This window comes from Sceloporus undulatus, chromosome 6, assembly GCF_019175285.1.
Source record: "Sceloporus undulatus isolate JIND9_A2432 ecotype Alabama chromosome 6, SceUnd_v1.1, whole genome shotgun sequence".
In the NCBI taxonomy this organism is placed as follows: Eukaryota; Metazoa; Chordata; class Lepidosauria; order Squamata; family Phrynosomatidae; genus Sceloporus; species Sceloporus undulatus.
Genome location: NC_056527.1, coordinates 67,361,746 through 67,381,032, shown reverse-complemented (window position 1 = coordinate 67,381,032; position 19,287 = coordinate 67,361,746). Strand labels below are relative to the sequence as shown.

General features: G+C 39.0%; 1 protein-coding gene and 1 pseudogene across 3 annotated transcripts in view; both read left to right on the top strand.

The window, feature by feature from the left end:
• The window catches only part of TPK1 (thiamin pyrophosphokinase 1), a 376,531-nt gene that overhangs the window by 95,410 nt on the left and 261,834 nt on the right, over nt 1–19,287 (top strand). The window lies entirely within an intron of this gene.
• On the top strand, nt 9,891–10,046 carry LOC121935824 (annotated as a pseudogene).

The window sequence follows — 19,287 nt, the reverse complement described above, 5'->3', positions numbered from 1 at the left end:
AAATGCCATGCTTCCGGCACAGCTTGAAGCTGCCCCCGTCTGGACAGCTTTGGGGGGGGGGGTCAAAAGGCCACCCCACCCAGCCGTCCGGAAGCCAGCTTTTCTGGGCTGTCTGTTCGGCCCCTTAGTAAGTGCCACACATAATAAAATTCTTGCAACACATATCAGTCTTCTAAATTAAATACATGTGCAAATATTCAAAAATCTTCCTTTGTGTTTGATATTGCATTTATTTTCATAATAGGTTCCCCCATTAAAAATTCATTTATTTTGTTATTCATTAGACTTTGCTTTGTTGAATGTCCTTGAATTCATTTTCTTTCCCCAATTATATACTGTACGTGCATTCATTGTCTTTTATTCAAGGTTTTTCTCGACACTGGCAACCATAGCAAGACTGACTTGTCTTGGTGGCTGTCCTTCCAGGGAGCATGGTGGGGAAATGAATTGCAGCTGCCAAGAACACCCCTGCCACCACCATTGGGGAAATATAATGCAACCTCTCAAATGGTATGGATGAGAAATGACAAACTATGAGAGGGAGTACCAAACAGCATACTCATTTTGTCCTTAGTGTCTTTGTTCAACAATGAATCATTCGGTTCAGTCATTAGATTCTTTCATGTTCAATACATACAGTATACAAACTTTTACACCTATTAGCATTGGGGGATGGGTCGTACCACAGAGCTTTTCTGTTGGTAGGCACAATGTGGTAAATGTATTGAACGTATTGGTTGACTTCAGCACATAGTTTTTGAAACACAAGTTATAAATCTTCAAGGAACACATTCCCAGCTCTATCAGTACTGAAATAGTACTGAAACAGAACGAAATTAGCTACAAAGGTTACAGATCAGGCGTTTAGAGAAAGAAAGCATGTGTGGGGCCATTTATAAGCTAACTGTAGGAATCTAGAAGAAAGCTAACAGAAACACTCATTTTGAAATTCTTTTCATGTATAGCCTTGGACCCTTGCACCTGCCTTAGCAGGCAAGTGGGATTTTTCTCTCTCCCTATTATGCTGCTGTGCACTGCACATCCTCTACATCTCTTTGTAGCTTTCTCAGAACATCTGAAGGCAGCTTTAAGTCAGAAGCATAAATTCAGCCTTCTAATTGTTCCAGATTTTGGTTTCTAAGTGAAAATGTAAAATTAGTGGTTGGGAAGAGGAGCATTGTCACCATTTCCTGTGAGTTTTAGCTGGAAGCTCTTCCCAAAAGGCTCAACTTCAAAAGAAAAATAGCCACTCACCCCAAGCTTTGCTGCCTAGCTCCTTCTTGGCAGGCTGTAAAATTGCTTTGAACTTACTTTTCTTAAGATAAGAAAGGCTCCCAGTTTTCCACTATAGGTATAACTGTAAAGGTAGAATTTGGTTAGAGGCAACTAAAGTAGAGAACAGAGAAGCAGCCAATATGTAGAAAAGTCCTGTAAAAACCATGGATCTGTCAACTTCCAAAAGGGAAAGTGGGAGCAGAGGGCATATAGAAACTAGATGTTCGTTGCAGGTAGAGTTACAATCTACTGTAGCTGTTGTTTTATATGCTTGGCTAGCAAAAACATGTATTTTTGTTAGCTAGGCTAAATTTGTATCTGCAAAATATTTTACCCTTACCTTAATGCCTGTTCTGTCTGAACACAAGATATTCGTCTGCTTTTATCTTTTAGACACCTGAGGGCATTGATGCAATTAAAAAAAAAATCCAACACTCCTTTTTATTCTGCAGTTTTTAGGGGGGGGGGGTGTTTTTAAAACATGTGCCTTGGGTTCGGAATTGGAATTAGGGTGGAATGAAGGTGGTGGTTGGAGGGCGGACAGGTTGGGGGGTGGTTAACTAGGTGCAGCAAGTGTGGTGTCAACATTTTAAAAATGTTTAGTGTATGTATGGGTGGGAGATGGGCAAAGTTCACAGTGGGAAGTATGCCAATGTCAGAACCAGTCATTTGGGTTCAGTTATAATGGTTATTCATATATATGTATTCACTCATATAACTGCTTATATTCCTGTTCTGTCTAAAGTTATTATAGTGGGAGGGGGGTGGATAGAGAGTAGAAAAGCTTAATAGATGGTAGCTTGTTGAAGAGGCCTAGCCGGGCAGTTTGAAATGTTAGTGATAAGGCCCTGTGAACCATCTGGCATTCAAGGTTGATGGCTTGAGAAAGTCTTGGTTGCCATGGCAAGGTCTATGTGGTGTGGGAATAGAACTGGGCTGGAGAAAGGAGGGGCTGGGGGAAGGTTAAAAGTGGTACTTTTTTCCTGTGGACCTCAGATTCTGCAAAAATGTGTCAATGGATTACTTCTGCCTTATTTCTACAATAAACTTTGGCCTGTTACAGACTACCAAAATAAAGCTGCTTTGGGTCTCTTTGGAGATATGCTATTTAAATGATGCATGGGTCCTGAGAATCCGGAAGCTGCACCAAAGCTGCCCTCCAGTGCTTAGGAATGGAGTGTGGCTTTGGTGCGACCTCTGGACTCTTAGGACCCATGCATCATTTAAATAGCATATCTCCAAAGAGACCCGAAGCAGCTTTATTTTGGCAGTCTGTAACAGGCCTTTATTTCTTTTGAATAAGTTTCCTTGTGGATTACTGGACTAAGGATCCCAGATCTCATAGCCAAAGGGATTTACAGTGGTGCCTCGGGTTACGAAATTAATTCGTTCCGCGGCCGCTTTCGTAACCCGAAAGGCTTCGTAAGCCGAAAAACCCATAGGCGCTAATGGGGAAAAGCCGCGATTTTCTGTGAAATAGCGCCGAAAAGCACCAAAAAAATTTTCGTAACCCGAAAAAACATTCGTAACCCGGAACAATTATTTCCTATGGGATTTTTTCGTATCCCGGAAATTTCGTAACCTGGGTATTTCGTATCCCGAGGAACCACTGTAGTTTGGCATTTTCTTTTTGTTTTGTGTACATATGTATGCAGATATCTGCATATTCGAATATCCTGAAGCTTGCAGAGCCTCTGAAATAGAAGTGTCCTTTTGAATATTTAAATATGCAGGTATTTGCTAACGTAATATACTTAACTAAAAATCAAACATCAAACCCACCCTTGCCAGATGTGGATAGCAAAATAGGCCCCTTTGGGACCCTTCCCACTGTGAATTTAGCTCACTTCCCACCTGCCAAGCTCAAGTTGTGAATAATCGGGGATCGATCACTTGCATCACCTGAAAGACCCCCAAGCACCTCTAACAACATTTCTGCCTTACCGTTGATGAACAGTCCAGTTTTATACATTCCTACATGGAACTGAGATTTAGTCCCAGGTAAGAGGATAGAGAATTGCAACCTTATTGGAGAATAAATTCCTCTGGACTCATCAAGAAATAAATTTTAAAAAACCACGGGGAGGATTGTGTTGTAATTTTCTGCTGAATTGGCATCAACAATTTTACAAACTAGCTGTCCCATTCTGTAGGTTTTTTTTAAAAAAAAACACACAACAAATCCTGTTAATCTTGAAGGTAGATCATGTGGGGGACTTTAAATGTTGTGGCCTAAACTGAATGAGGATGCATTTAATTTTCTCAGCTCACACACTCTTACCAGCCAGAATCGTTCTTTTCTACCTTGACACTATGACCCCTCTGCCATGCTGAGAGGCCTCCTCCACTGGACCATTTCCACTTTCCCAGTTTCCAAGCCCCTATACCTCCTAGGAATGAAGGCAATTTTCACAGCAGCTGCAGCAAGTCCCTTCATGGATTATGCTTTGTGATACTTGCTTCTGGAGACCAGAGTTGTTGACATCCATGTGCACAAGTCCCTTAATTTAATTTAATCTCCTCCTCAACTGGGGGAAGTGGGGGATCACAAAGCACTGTTCAAAAAGGTACTTGTGTTCATGGAAGTCAATAACTCAGGTCCCCAGAAGTGGGGCTCATGAAGAACTGCCTAAAAGAGAATAAGTAAGTTAATAACTTTGTTTCCCAGAAGCAAGGATTATGAACCACTAGTTAATAACTGCTCCCCTTGCAGCCCCTTCCGCCTCTCATGCGGCTAGTGCATGTGTTTATATTAGGGATAGGGTTCATACTGTGGAAGGACTGAGGCTATTAAATTCACCTTAAAATATACCCTACTGTACTATGACTAGATATTTCTGAGTTCCTGTTGGAGGGGAAAATCACACACTCCCTTATCCTTTTTGTGAGAAGTCTTCTAGAAAATCTGTTGTAACTCTCTGGCATAACTTCGTTAGCTTACAGTACACAGACAAGTTCCATTAATTCAAGGAGAGGTCCATTCTTTCTATAGGCAAACTTTGAGAGCCATGAAAGAGCAAACCTTTCGTTGACTTAATGGACCTTGTCAGTAATCTGCAAGTGTTGAAACACTGGAACATCGACAAATGAGGTGTTGAAAGGGGAAGTTTGTACAAGCCATCCAGAGGGCCATAGGAGTGACAGGAAAACAAGAAAGGTTTATATGGACATGTGAATATCTCTGTATCTACATGCATGCCACAAAAAAAAGAGGGGGAACCCTGCAGCCACTGTGGTTGTGTGACGTAAAATAATCAGATTCAGTCAACACGTGAATGTGGTAGAAATGTCCTTCATGGTAGAAGAACGGCATGGCTTTCAAAACCAGTATGAGTTTGTATTAAATTGCATGAGTGTGACATCAACCAGGTCAAATTGGTGCAGGATAGTGCAGACTGGAGCTGGGATATAGCCCTCTTGTAGATTCAGCCTTAATCAGTATAAAGGTCTGCATGTCTTGTCTTTTCTGCTCATGAGCCACATAATTCGCCTAGACTCCAATCATAACCTTTAATGTATTTTAATACTGTAACAATTTAATTCTGTTTTAATGTATCAGTTTTCTTGATTTTTTAATTGTATTGTTCTTTTAATGTTGTGAGCTGCTCTAGGTCCCAGTTCTGGGAAAAGTGCAGGATATAGATATAACAACAATAACAATAAAAACAACAACCACCTCCTTTTTGGATCAAGGAAGAGAGAAGAGAAACTGAATTGGAATGTGGGAAACAAAACTACATTCACTTGGTAAAAATTGCTGGTGGAATTTAAATCTGGATAGACATACAGAATTACACTTACCATGAATCACAGTTAGTATCCCTTTTTGTAAACTTTTTTTAAGAATCCTATTACTTTTCTCACTAAAAACCTGTTTATGTTCTCCTTGATTTTTTCCCAGAAATTTTTGGCAGCTTTTAAAATTTGTAATGCACCGTTTGCATTCTTTTAGGTGACTTCTAAATTTTATAAACAAATGAACACATTTCCCCTTATCAATCCAAAGTATAGTATCAGGATACAGCCTGATGTGATGTGAAGCAACCCTGGGTTTGACCAGTGTCTGAACAAGAGACTACCTGTAATTCATTCTGTTAATATCCTGAGTTCTGTTAGAGAAGAAAGGAATTATATAAATTAAATCAATGAAATTAAATAAGCCAAATTGTTTTGATTTGGCTTCCCTGGCCTAAACAAAAACAACCCTATTTGTTTGGTTGTGCAGTGTCTAGGGGAGACTTGTTGGATAAACCTTTTAATAATAAGTGATATACAATGGGATATACAGTGATATACAGTGTTTAGGGGAGAGTTGTTGGATAAATCTTTTAATAATAAGTGATATACAATGGTGATAATAAGTTATATTCCAACTTCTCTGTGGATACCAAAATCTGCAGATGCTTGAGTCCTGTTGTTCCCAATGGTGGTGTGTGCAAGTGGCTGCACTGCCATTAAGGACAACGGGACTTCATGTAAACCCCTGTTGCCCCCAGTGATGTTGTGTGCATACAGCCATGCCGCCATTAGGGACAATGAGACTTCTAAACAACAGGGGCTTACCTGAACTCCCTTTATCCCTAATGGTGTCACGGCTGTATTCATGCACTGCCACTGGGGACAATGGGGGCTGTCCCTAATGGCGGCACAGCCCCAGTGGGGACAACATGGGCCTGCTGTCTGCAGATGCTTGAATTCTGTGGATATCGAGGTCCCACTGTATTCATTTCACCTTTAGAAAAAAGATTGTTAAATCTTTATCTTTATTTTCTCAGCTTTCTGCTTTGCTATCTTTTTATTTAACTCTCCATGGAAACCCAGGTGTCCTTGAATTTAAGAACTGTAGAAAGCAATTAGATGTGTATATTCATATTCAAATGGAAATAATCCCTGCTGCTTTCAGTGGCATACACACCACAACATGAAAGGTATTTCGTTCCTTGGAATAATCACTGGTGTTTAGGTGGGATCCACCTTATACCAGAGTTATTCATCAAAACTGACAGTAGATTTTGCCCCAATGGTAGATAATTCAGGCAGAATTAGGTAGTGTTTAAGATCAATGACTGTACCACCAGACATGTAGTATCTGCCTTAAGAATGAATACCTGTTGCAGAGGCCAATGTGATCAGCGAAGGAAGGATCTATCATACATGTAGAGTTTAATGTTGCTTCTGCCACAGAAACAATAGTGGAGCCCCAATCTTTGATTAAGATTTAAGAATACAGATATTGTAAATTAGTTGTTGTGTGCCTTCACATCATTTCTGACTTAGGCTGACTCTGTGGTGAATCTATCACATACTACTATTTATTAATAATGTTTATTGTAATGGATTTTGTATTTCTTTATATAGGTTATTGGATGTATACTGGATGGTAATTCAAAAGTTGGAAATAAAAAGGAGAGCATTGGTGGCGTCAGTTGGAAGGGAGCATCAGGAAAGTGGCAGGACTTGGCACATTGAAGGAAACCGAGCAGTGAAAATGGGAAGAGAGTTCAGCTCAGGGTTTTCAAAGTAACAGGAAGAGTCTCCAAGGTGTTTCTTAATGAGGAGAACACAGGAGGTTGCCTCACCTCACAGCGCTTCAGAGTTGTGCATTAATCAGTTAATAAGGCGTGTTCTGTAGTGCCTGAAAGCTTTAGCAAAGTACTCTGAAACATTGACAGTTTCTGATTAATTATTTCTTATTAGTGAGAAAGCTTTGTCATTAAGCTGTGGCAGGTGTTCTAGTTCATGAGACATCTGATGGATTGTGGGAAGGGGCTGTCTCAGACCTTACTATGACTGAGAGGAAAGGATTGTGATAAAGGGCAAAGTGGACTGGTGCAGGGGTGCTAGGAGTGTTATAAATCTTAGGAGTTTAGCATCTCATTGGTATCTTCTTTTATACTGGTTTCATCGGGATTTTTGAGACTTTTAAGTCTGAGAGGCTTGAAACGTTTTAATAATAAAACTAAATAACATATGTACTAGCAAGCAGAGGTATTTGTTATTCTGTGTTCATTAGAGCTAATTGAAAACTACACGAGTTTTCATCTCAAGCACTTGAAACTACTTTACACTGGAAACTTGAGCCACCTTTTAATTCCCTGCTGAAAACCTGACCCACTTTGCTGCTATGCATCTCCCAGTATTGGGCTGTCTATTTGTCATGCCCTTCTTAATTCTCAAGGAAGCTTAGAAGAAGTAAAATCACAACATATGGAGCAGCCCTGAAAAATGATGGAGACAAAACACCATAACATCACATATATATAAAAACCTCTTACTCAGTACAGTGGGCCCTTGTTATCTGCTAGGGTTTGGTTCTAGGATCCCGCATGGAAAACAAAATCTGTGGATGCTCCCTTATATAAAATGGAAAATCAAGGCTTGCTATTTGGAGTTTATACTTTTTTTGAATATTTTCAAGCAGTGGATGCTTGAATCCATGGATAAAACAATCCATGGATAAGGAGGGCCAACTGTGTTAACCAAACATCAGTAATTCAACAGACACAATCTTAGAAGGTCAAATGCCTGGAAAAAGAAGCAGGGCTCATATTTTACCCCTGCTTGGAGGGGATTTTAGGATCTCTCTCAGGAGTTCATTCTAAAAGTGTGGTACTGTAGCTATAAAAATCGTGCCCTGCTAATGTTTAACTTCTTCTTGTGGAAAAAAATGTGTTTGGAGGGAAAATATAATTCCAGTCTCTGGACAACGTTTGGAATAGTAGACCCTGAAAATGGAGATGTTTACCTTGACTGCTTCATGGATAAATGTTACATATGTTGGTCTGGGCACCACAATTCAAAAAGAATGTCGAGAAACTGGAGCATCTCCAAAGGAGGGCAACTAAAATGGTGAAGGGTCTGGAAACAATGCCTACTGAGGAACGATTTAGGAAGCTGGGAATGTTTATCCTGGAGAAGAGAAGGTTAAGAGGTGATATGATAGCCCTGTTTAAATACTTGAAGGGATGTCATATTGAAGAGGGAGCAAGCTTGTTTTCTGCTGCTCCAGAGAACAGGACCCGGAACAATAGATGCAAGCTCCAGGAAAAGAAATTCCACCTAAACTGTAGGAGGAACTTCCTGACAGTAAGGGCTGCTAGCAAAATGATATCTGTTAGTTGAGTCTCATCACACAAGTGGTCAGACTGAGGTTTATATTTTAATGGATTGTATTTTTTCTGAGTTTTTCCTTTCCTAGATTTATGTTATCATTATATTTATTATAGCCATCAATGTGTACAAATGTTTAGTTTTGTATCAGTGCATTGGATATTGTGTAATTGAATGGCTACTTGCTCTCTTTATTGTTCTTCCGAAGGCAAATCCCCCTTTTCCCCCTGCTCTTGTCCTAACAATAAATGTCATTGTCCCTTTATTTATTGTATCTTTCAGCACAGCTTGCTGGGGAAGCATCTTCACTTACTCGTAGTCATCCATCTTGAAATTCATGTACTGTATACAATATCACTATGGACTTTTTGCTTTGTACCAATAGAGGCAATTTATAAATGTTTTCTGCTTGGATTCCTATCATATCTTTACTTCCATCTTTGTTACAATCATTGTTTATAGTTATAGCTCACTGATGTCAAAGTCCACTATCTGTTCATTATCTTTATATAGATAAACTATAAATGCCTTGCTATTTTAATCTCTGCCCCATCCACCATCATGTTTCGCTCTGCTTTTATAATGGATTCTTTTGAGTAGCCTTTTAAATGTAAAATTGATATATTATGTTTAAGAAAAAGAAATTTGAGAGTAAAATAGGGCAAGATTGTGCTCATGGAATTTTTTTGTGAGGTATTTAAATCAACCTTAGTATGTTCATGTACAAAATAATAATAGTTCATTTTATTTATTTATTTATTTATTTATTTATTTATCCACCTTTTCTCCAGAGTGAGATCCAAAGTGGCTTCCAGACAGAGTCAATTAAAAAAATGGTCCCAATAAAATTTTAGAACAATTAAAATCACCACATAAAACAGTACAAAATCATTTAAAACAAACACAGAAGTTTAAAAAGATAATTAAAACATCCCAATAAGAAACTTTCCTGCTTACACATTAAAAGCTTTTATCAATCTTTGCCTGCTGATGAAAGGAAAGCAGGAGAGGAGCCAGCCTAGCTTCCCACAGAAGGGGGTTCCAGACGGTGGGAGCAGCCACTGAGAAGGCTTTGACTTGTGTCCTCATCAAGTCAGAGCCCTTATGGTGGCAGGACTGATAGAAAGTTTCTACCTGTAGATCTGAAAACTCTTGTCAGATTCATAGTCTGGACCTAAGCTGTATAGGACTTTATAGGTCATGGCCAGCATTTATAGGTATAGGACTTTATAGGTCATGACCAGTACTTTGAATTGTGCCTGGAAACAGACTGGTAGTCAGTGAAGCTGTTTTAACAGGAGAGTTATAAGCTCCCTATAACTGCCCCTGGACATGCAGATTTTATCACAGAATGGTTCCAAATTGGCAAAGGAGTCAGACAAGGCTGCATCTTATCACCCTACTTGTTCAACTTATATGCAGAACATATTGTAAAAAAAAGCAGGCTTGGACACAGAAGAAGGAGGAGTGAAAACAGGAGGAAGGAATGTCAACATAGTTTTTTTCTCGCTTCTCAGCCTTTTGGCTAAGATCAAGTGTAGTAACATAGTTTTTTTGTGTTTTTTTCGGGCTATGTGGCCATGTTCTAGAAGAGTTTCTTCCTGACGTTTCGCCACCATCTGCGGCTAGCATTTTCAGAGAATGCTTGCCTGGAAACAAATTGGTTATATATATATATATACTGTGTGAGCCAGGGAATGCAGGAGTGATTTGCATGTGTATTGTTCTGTTGCTGATGGCTGGCCTCAGGCTGGGAGGATTAATGCAAAGGAGGATTAATGTCTGCTAATTGGTGATCATTATCTGCTGGGAAAGCCCCTGACTCTTAGTGGTTTCTCATTTGCATTTGTTGAGTCCTTATTTTGCTATTCCTTCTTTGCATTTCCTTGGTGGAAAATGTTTCACTAGGAAAAGAACATAATCATGACAGTTTATAAAATACACTGAGCTTGGCTATATATTTTATTAATTTTATCTTGATTATATCAAGAATCTTGCTGAAAATCTCAGTTTCCTACCAGAGCATGTAATGGTACTATATTGGGACGTGTTTCAGAATGTGGCTGTTGTCAGTCTTGACAGTCGATGAGGGGACAAAGAATGAGAGGACAAGTTTTTATCTGGCCAATTGAGTATGTACAGTATGGTCTGATGGTAGTCTCAGTAGAGTTCACTCCACACTAGTCCTTCTTATATTATCTGTTCTGCATATATTGCCTAGACTGAAACATAGTACTGGACCAATCTGTTTTCAAGTAATAGCTATGCAGTGAGGAGTTACAGTTGGCCCTCTGTATCTGTGGATTCTCCATGCACAAATTCAATCATCCATGGTTTGAAAATATTTTTTTAATTCAAAAAGCAAACCTTGATTTTCCATTTTTTGAAAGGGACACCATTTTACCACCCTATTGTACATAATGAGATTTGAGCATCCATGGATTTGGGTATCCAAGGGGAGTTCTAAAACGAAATCCCAGTGGATACCATGGGACCACTCTATTTTTTTGAGCTTGTAGTGCCATCATTTTGGCACAAGTCTGAGTCTTTATCCCACCCATTGTCTGATTCTTGAGCTTTCTGTTTGATTTATTTGGACCCATTTTTTTTTAATGTCTTCTGAGTAATCTTGAATTTTCCTAACTGCCATGGTGGTCTCTTATAAAACATGCACTTAATATAACACTGTATGTGAAGAATAAAGTTACAGCACAGAATTGACAAAGCTGGCAGTCTAAGCTCTTAGACTTGAGAATCTCTTTAATTTTTATACTTAAAGATTCTCTTTATATTTTAAAGTAGATAACAGCAAACTGTTGATTTCAGGCCTCATTCTACCCCAGAACCTCACATATTTCCACCATTGTCATTGCTAATGGGGTTCTTTGTGAGCTTGTTCTGTATGTACTGAATAGAACGAATTAGGAAATATCTCTGTATACCCTGTCGGATCCTATCTGATCTTGGAAGCTAAGGAGGGTCACCCCTGGTTAGAACCTGGATCAGAAACTACCAATGCATACCATGTACTATATTTCAGAGGAAGGGACTGACAAAATCACCTCTCGGTATGCCTTGCCTAATAAAACCCTATGAAATTCTTGTTGACAGGTGACTTGATGGCACATACACACACATGCACATGCACACATGTGGATACCTATCATATAATATTTTGTCTGATATTATTTTGTTTTCAATAAAACAAAAGCCCTAAATAGAAACTAAAACTAAAACAGACATTTCTGTTTTTCTCTCAGAACCTCTGATCCTATGTAAATACAGTGGAAAAGTTATGAGTCCTTTGTGTCTGAAAGTAAGCAGCCAAAATGCTGCATTAGATCAGGAGATGTTTACCAAAGCCTCTGTTAATCATACTGGGGAGCAAACGGCTTTTATTATGACTCACAGTGAATACCCAAACTGCATAAAAGTAGAAATACCTGTCAGCACCTGTATTGTTATTCACATTGGTAAGGAAGAAGTTAAAGAGCCTTTGGCACTATATTGATTTCTACAGGGACAGAGTAAGTGAACAGAGCCATTGTTTATGGACTCTCAGCTGTTGCTGAATACAAAATATGGCCTGTACTTCAACATGAGTTGCTGATCAGGGTTTTCTTAAGTTTTAAAAACTAGATAAACAATGAACCCTTCTTTGGAATTTATTCAGCTGACTATAACTATACTCAGTAGGTTAGATTTTTATTATACTTCTTCTAAATATGTGACTCTGAATGTTTCAAGATCAAACTCTTTTTGCTTTTAAAATGCCTTCAGTAAATCATGACACACTGTTACATTACGCAAATCTGTAAATTGAGGTAATATGGACTAACTGAAAGAAATGCCAGAATTATTGGTAGCTAGTTGACTTTTGCATCTTTCTCCAAATTTAAGTGAGGCTCCAGAGTCAGCTAAGTTAGGAACCTCGTCTAAAAAGCAATGTCAAAGAGAAGGGCTAAGTAAGGAAGAAAGATGCAAAAGTTAAATAGCCAACATTTGTAGTATTCAATAGAAAGGAGATTTAACAAGAATGTCCCAAGACAGGAATCCAGGCCTGGATATGTTCTGAAGTCAGTATGAGACTTTTTAAAAGCTTTTGGGGCCACAAAGATATTCTTCATATAAAGCATTTAAAGCACATTTATTGCCGAAAATGCTGAGGTTTATGTATTTTGAAACAATATATAACAATAAGACAAATGGAAAATAAATAAAGCTTGTAGCAGAAGCATACCTGAGATACTGCTTCCAGTGATGTATTAGGTATTTTACTCCGAAGTCTCAAGTCAAGTCTCATCTCTCTACCTTCAAGTCTTGAGTCTCAGCTTTTTGCAAGACATATTCAAGTCAAGTCTAAAGATGAGTCTCAAGTTTGAGAGCCAACAGAAAAAAGGAGGTAGTGTGCGTGGGGAGGGGATGGAGTTTCGATAACTAGAAAAGACGTGTACAAAGTTGGAACACAAGAGTAGGAGGATAGGCTGGATCTTTCTAAAGTTCTTTTTTCCTAGGAACAGCAACAGTCAGGGCTTGCCTCTAGAGCTCAGGGTGCATTTCTTTCTTGGAGGAAACAGGGCAGCAAACATGTTAGGCAATGGGCTACTTGAGGCAAAAGGATGATCCCCCTAAAGCTAGTTTTCAAGGATCTTTTGATATGCAGCAGACAGGCTGTCAAATAGATCTCATGCATGACCTTTTTCCTCTCTAACCTCTGGGGGCAAGTCTTGTCTGCTTCTGCTGCAGGAAAAAAGAAATGTGGAAGGATTCAACCTATCCTATTTCTGGCAAAGGCAGGCTGCCAAGTAGACTTTAATTTCAGCTTCCAAACCCAGGAATATCAAGTCAGTAACTAAAAAAATACCTGTCAGGAGTTGAGTCAGTACATTCTTTATGTGGACTCAAGTCTAAGTTGAGCAGTTCAAGGGACTTGAGTCTGAACTGAGTCCAAGTCAGTCTACTCAAGTCTGCAGCACTGACTGTTTCTTTCCCAATTCCTTCACACTAAATCTTCCATTGCAGCTTACAGCTATATGCCTTCTCAATCAAATTATGGAAACATCATGAATGTTTTAAGGGCATTTATAATGTCTGTGTGCTATGTAGTTGTTCAGCTCCACCGACCTAAGTTGGGGTGTGTCCAAATATTGCTGTACTTTAACTCCCATCAGCCATCATCAGAAAGTGAGTCACGGGAGATGTAATCCAATGTCATTTAGAAGGCCTCATCATCTCCTCTCCAAGTAGATGTTCTCTCAGTGACTGCCCTTTGTGTTGCTACACTGTTGTGGTGGGGGGGAAGCAAGCCCCCAGTTTACTGAAGAAGCGGCAATCCAAAATACTGCAATCACTGCATTTATATTTTTTAAATTGTTTATTTTTATATTCCTATTATATAACTTTATTGGAAATAGCCATATTGTCTGCATGGTAATATAATTTCTTTGAACACTTTTGTATTACACATTAGGAGAAATATATACAAACTAAATCAGGCTCTGCTTACAGCAAGACTGTAATCTTTTTCAAATTGTACAGTTTTGGCTGAAGAGATGTAGAAGTGGTAATCAATATTGTTTCTTTGCTCCCAGAGGATATTTCTACAAAATAAAAGGCAGGTTTCCTCTTAAGATGCTAATTTTAAATGCTTATGATGTAGTTTGTCTATAAGCACATGTGTCTGTGTATGCATGCGCGCACACACATACACTATATTTATATATACATATACATCACATTTGTTTTACATAGATCTTTGCAGATTTTATTTTACAAACAGTGTTGTTTTAGGGGAAATAAGTGAACAAGCATGCAATAAATATTTATGACTAACCATAGGTGGGTATATGCAGATGAAACAATGTTAAGGAGAAACAGTCCGCCAGAGTAATTTGAGAGCACTAGCTATTTATGTTGATTAGCTGTGTTGACTAATGATCACTGGTTGATTAGTGAATTGAAGTCTATAATGTAGAGATTGGTGCTAGGCCCATCAAATGTAGATTGATTGTGAAATAGGGATGATACTCCTGTGATTCTCTATAGCTGTAGACTGGGGCAGTGATGGCGAACCTATGGCACACGTGCCAGAGGTGGCACTCAGAACCCTCTCTGTGGGCACATGTGCCATTGCCCCAGCACAGAGTTTGGCAGAGTTTGTTACTAGAAAGCCAGAGAGACATGGCACTTCGCAATAAATACGTGGATTTTGGGTTGCAGTTTGGGCACTCGGCCTCGAAAAGGTTCACCATCACTGAACTGGGGGATTTAGGATCCTTTGCCATTTATTGGCTTATCTGTCATCTTGTCTGGGGTCTTGTTATCACCTTCTCACTACCATTACATCCTAAGTTATCATGGTGGTGAATCATAGAATTGAAAGAGGCCACAGGGGCCATTGAGTCCAACCTCTTGCCAAGCAGGAACACCGATCAAAGCACCCCCAACAGATGGCCATCCAGCCTCTGTTTAAAAACCTCCAAAGTACAAGACTCCACCGCACTTCAAGACAGAATATACCACTGTCAAGCAGCTCTGACCACCAGGAGGTTCCTCCTGAAATTTAGGTGGTATCTCTTTTCCTGTAGTTTGAATCCATTGATCGTCCTAGTCTCAGGAGCTGTGCACAACAATCCTGGTCCCTCTTTGATATGAGATCCCTTAAAATATTTAAACATGACTATCATGTCCCCTCTTAATCTTCTTTCATCAGGCTAAACATTCCCAGTCCCCTAAAAACTTTGTCTGAAATCCAGATAGAGTTAACATCAACACTTCCCTTAAGCATTCTTAAGAACTGGAATTTCAGGATGTTTATCTGGGAGAATTAGCAGGCTCTCTGGCAGTCTTTTAGCCTATCTGTTATAATATAACATATTCATATAACAGTTATATGAAGCCATAGATACACATACATGTAAGGCCCGTAAAAAGTCATTGTCTGGATTTATTGCTTTCATTACTTTACATGTAAGGCATCATGGCAGTACGGTATATGGTAAGATGTCACATTTTCATAAGGACTGAATATTTATCTCTACATCTCTCTAGCAAGCTTCTCTAATGTTGACATAGAAAAACATTATCATCTTAATATAACAAAAGAATGTCGTTGTTGTAGTCGTTGTGTGCCTTCAAGTCATTTCTGACTTATGATGACCCTAAAGAATACAGTCCTTGAAATCATATGGAGCTAAAGCATATAAGCATATATACTCTGAATTTTAACCAACATATGTCAACAAATATGGAACACAAAACTGTGGCCAACATTCAATATACATCCCAATTCACAAAAAGGAGACACAAGACTTTAGCAACTATAGGACCATGGTGTATTCTTGGACAGCAGAGGATTGGACTAAATGGTGCTTCTGATCCCTTCCAATTCTATTGTTCTGTGGTTCTATAATATTTGAGTGGGGGCATATCAGGCTACCTTTTTCATTTTCTGGCTCTTCTGCAGCCCCTTAAGGTTCTCTTATCACAAAACGTCTGGCTATATACCAGACTGTGTAGACATGATATCCAGTGTCTTTACCAGTCAAGATGTTCTGTATAGACTAATTAATTTATGAGGCTAAGTCCTGAAGCTCTTCAGACTAGGCATAGCATCCCTGATCTCTCCTGTGCTGCTAAGCAAAGGAAAAAATTGCAAACATTGCAACCTTACTAAAGTAACTCATAATCCTCCGGCTATCAATGAACTGCATAGGGCCATTAGAAGTTTGTTGATTTGCTGATTTCTTTCAGTCTGCAAAATCCTTTACTAAGGAAGCCTTGGTAGTTCTCCTGCACTGTCAGGCTTCTGGATTTTGCTTGATGTTTTGGGCTATGACCTTGTTTCACCTTGAACTTGAGTGCTTGAGACTCTGCTTATTCTGCCTTTAATTTCAGAAATCCTTGATTTTTTTTTGCAGACATATTTTAAAGTGAATCTAAAGTAATACATTTATCTATTAATTTGATGTATACGTCTTTAAAAGTTTCTTGATAACTTTGTCCTTTTTCTGATTAAGTTGGTTTTATTATTAGTTAATGCTGACTCTGCTGCACCTGCATTATATTCACAATTGCTGTTTATGGGAAGCAAAGTTACAACTGCCATAAATATAGAGAACCTACAGAGGAGGAGGAAGAGGTGTTGGCAGTGGAATAAACAATTTATTTTCATGTGTTTGGGATTACCACATAACTCACAAATGTCAGAGGAAAGTGGAGTTTAATGGTCATCTATAGCACATTAAAAAGAAGATAGAATTGTTTACTGAAGCTCTCTTTGTGGCGTTCCTATGCTAATGCCATCTTTAATTTGAAATTATGGTGAAGTAACATCTTTTTATTACTCACACTTAACTAATGTAATGTGGCTTTTTTTTTTTAAAAAAAAATAGATACTATTTACATGAAGCCGTGCCCAGGAAGTTAGCAAGATGAGGTGAAAGTAAGGATCTAAAGTCAGGCTTGACTTTTACTTTTATTACTTTTACAGTAGCAAAATCATTTTCTGTGTTATGTTGAGCTAAATGTTATGTGTTATCATGCTGGTGAGTTCTTATGGTCTACACTCTGGGTTGATTCATATGCAGTTATATTGGCCTGATTTTGTCAAAAGTGCCCACGAAGTAGCAAACTTTGTTCTGGCATACAGCATTTCCCCCAATAAATAGAGACACCCCCTATAAGTAAACTCTCATTCATTTAAAATAAAAATAAAATAAAAATATTGAAACTGTAACGACAGGTAAAAATCATTATGTAGGGTTGTTGTTTCTTTCCCTGTTGGGCATGGAATAAAATGATTATTACGGCCTGTTACAGACAGGCCAAAATAAAGCTGCTTTGAGTCACTTTGGAGGTATGGTATTTCAATGATGCATGCATCCTAAGACTGTACCAAAGGCATGCTCCAGTCCTAAGGACTGGAGTGCAGCTTTGGTGTGGCTTTTGGACTCTTAGGACGCATGCATCCAAAGTGACTCAAAGCAGCTTTATTTTGGCCTGTCTGTAACAGGCCTACATATTCTTGGCTGTCAAAAACCAAATTGCCTTATTTGATTCTTTAAAATTCCAATATAATTATTAATAAAAGCAATCTAAAGAAACAAAGCAGCAATAAAAGTAGCCATTAAAAATAAACAACCTTACCTGTACTAATTATTGTAATGTCTGAACTGTCATCAGTAGCCCCTCATATGTTCACTGTTCCCCTGAACATCAATAGGGGAGCAATGGTAAGAGGGAGGATGAATAGAAGAAAGCTAGAAGCTCTGTAACTCTTATGCTACCAGGCTCTTGAAAGTTTTTACCCCCGATGGAACTTGTTTTCAGTATTCCTAGAAGAATACAAATTCAGATTGTACATTGGGGGGTAAGAGTGCTATGGATCCAACAGGTCCAGTTTCTCTCCCGCCCCACCTACACAACATACACCCTCCAACTGCTCTTTGCCCTCCTTCTAATCATGAGTTCAAATCTAGGGGAGAGGAACCACTGTGGAACCCTTTAGAATGGTGGGAAATGGCCCAGGGAGGAATTTGCTTTCATTCTTCAAGGCTACAGCTTTATAAAGTATCACTGGAGGTTTTACAGACCATCCTTTGGTCACTGTGCCACATTCCCAGCAACACAGGATTGAAATCTAGGATATATTTGAAAAACAATCATGAACAAGCATGGATGAATTATTATACAGCTGTCAGTTATTTAATCCAAACAAACAGTTATGCAAGTCTAGCTTCATTAAAAAAAGAGAAACAATACATAAAAATAATAAAAGAAACACTGGAGATTTTTTTGATTAAGGAAGAAAAGAACTGTACTGTACTTTAAATTGCCTTTAACCACAATACTGATTTGATTCTTATTGTAAGGAGACAGAAAAGATGAGGAGGCTGTTTTCAGCCTGGAATAACAGTACAAAAAGCACAGAATACAGTTCAGAACAAGAAATAGACATGGGGAGCCTTGGAGCAAGATTTTTCTGTGAAATCTGGTTGAACTGAACAAAATAACAAAGATGAGGACAAGCAAGGGAACATGAGAGAAGAAGCAAGGAAGAAAAGCTAGTGATGTATGGCTGTTGGCTTGAGAACCCTGCCCCATAGGATCAAATAGATAGATCAACTAGGTCCTCAGTCTCAAAAATCCCAACTAAGCACACTTAGTAGAGGATCATATTGCTACCAACAACCAGCCTTCCAAGGAGGTGATGGGTGAGTTACCATCACACTGAAAGTATTGTGGACAAAATGTAACAGTGAGCATTTCTTAATGAAATCCTGTCTGGCAATGATGTGGCTCACCCAGAGGATGGAAAGAAAGATTCTGGTCCTAGACATGTGTTAGGCACGATGAAGGAGACAGAAAATGCTAGGAAGATAAATGAGAGAGAGGTGTAACTGGGAGGACCAGGGTTCTCGGGGTGATCTGGCAGGAGGGGAGGAAGACAGCAGAGGTAGAGAAATCTTGCTGATTAGGGAAGAAGAGAGAGTTGAGAAAGAAGAGGCTGGAAGGATGGAGGAAATTCAGATGGAAGAAGGCCGACAGGAGGACCTTGAAGGGTAGGAAAGGAGAGAGGTGGGGACAAAGGGGGAAAAATAAGAGTCGAGGGGCAGGTGGACACGAGGAGGAGACGCGGAAGTAGGGGGCATGAACAGGCGGTCTTTTACAATCTTGTAAAGGGAAAACTTTTACTTTTAAAGCCATGTATCACACTTTAGACTCCTGTTCTATGCTTTCAACAACTACTTGTGTTTTTTTCTTCTCTTAGGCGACTTGGCACTATCCAATATTCAGTCTTGTATTTGCAAGCTAAAATAAATTGGGTTCTGCTTTTCAACTGATTCTACATTTTGACAGTCCTCTGATCCCTAACCTGTCAGATAACTGGGGGTTCCTGTA